The sequence below is a fragment of the Arachis duranensis genome, chromosome 8, assembly GCF_000817695.3.
Source record: "Arachis duranensis cultivar V14167 chromosome 8, aradu.V14167.gnm2.J7QH, whole genome shotgun sequence".
In the NCBI taxonomy this organism is placed as follows: Eukaryota; Viridiplantae; Streptophyta; class Magnoliopsida; order Fabales; family Fabaceae; genus Arachis; species Arachis duranensis.
This window is the reverse complement of record NC_029779.3, coordinates 17,194,652-17,195,831: the sequence shown is the minus strand read 5'-3', so window position 1 is coordinate 17,195,831 and position 1,180 is coordinate 17,194,652.

Here is a 1,180-nt window from a genome sequence, read left to right as displayed (position 1 = left end):
GGTTAGGAATCTCGATTCCTTTTACAAATTTCGAGATGAATGTTCTTTTGGCTTTTAAGATCACTCCTTGCCAACTTCACCCGAATTCTTGGGAGTTTATGAAAGTTTATCAGCTGATATATCGAAAATTTGATATCTCTCCCTTTGTCAAAGTTTTCTTTTATCTTTTCAAAATTACCAAACTTTTTAGCTCAAAGAAACAACAATGGAATTCTTTTTTAGCTTCCCAAAGTCGAAAATTTTTTTCAATTTTTGAAGATTTCTTTCACGATTTTAAAAACTATTTTTTTAAGGTCTCACATATGAAAGTCCAACCTTTTTACCAAAACGAGAGGGGGAGAGTATTTAATTAGTGAACAATTAGGTAATAAATTAATTATTATTCAAAGAAATTAGAAAATTAAATTTTATAGTTTAGGGAGGTAAAAATAATTAAAATACGGATTCTGACACTAATTTAAAAAAATTTTTGTCCAAAATTAGGTCGTTGGGTCGAACCGGTTGCACCGGGTCCAAACCGATCCCAAGACCCAATATATATAAAGCCATTTCAGCCACTCTTCTTCTCCATTCAAGCACACACACACACTGAAACATGGTTGCAGAATTTACAATCCACAAACTTACCAGCAAGTGCACGAGGTCGTATCAAGTAATACCTCAGGTGAGCGAGGGTCGATCTTACGAGTATTGATGGACTAAGCAACAATAGTTGAGTGATTAGCGTAGTTAGACAAGCAAAAAATAGTGTTTTCGGGATTCAAGTGCATTAAACAGTAAATCAGGAATTTAGAAGGCAAACAATGAATTTGGTGTGAAAGCTATATGAGAATAGTTAAGGTTTCAGAGTTGTTTACTTTCCGGATTTCTATTTCTTACCAACTATTTTAATCATGCAAGATTCAATTCATGGCAAACTATAATAGACTAAACCCTAATTCCTTAGTAATTTAGTCTCCGCTAACCTAGTTAAACGCCAATTCCTTGGTCACTTAATTTCGATAAGAGGTTTAAGTCCAATTCTAGTTTATTAACCACAAAACCCTAATTACTCAAATATAAGAGGATTATGTGTCACGTATCCCGTTAAGTCTAAGCAATTAGCGTTCAGGAGGAATTACTTTCAAGCTTTTGTTTAAGTATGGAGGTACGGAGGAATGGTAGTATGAGACTTAGATTT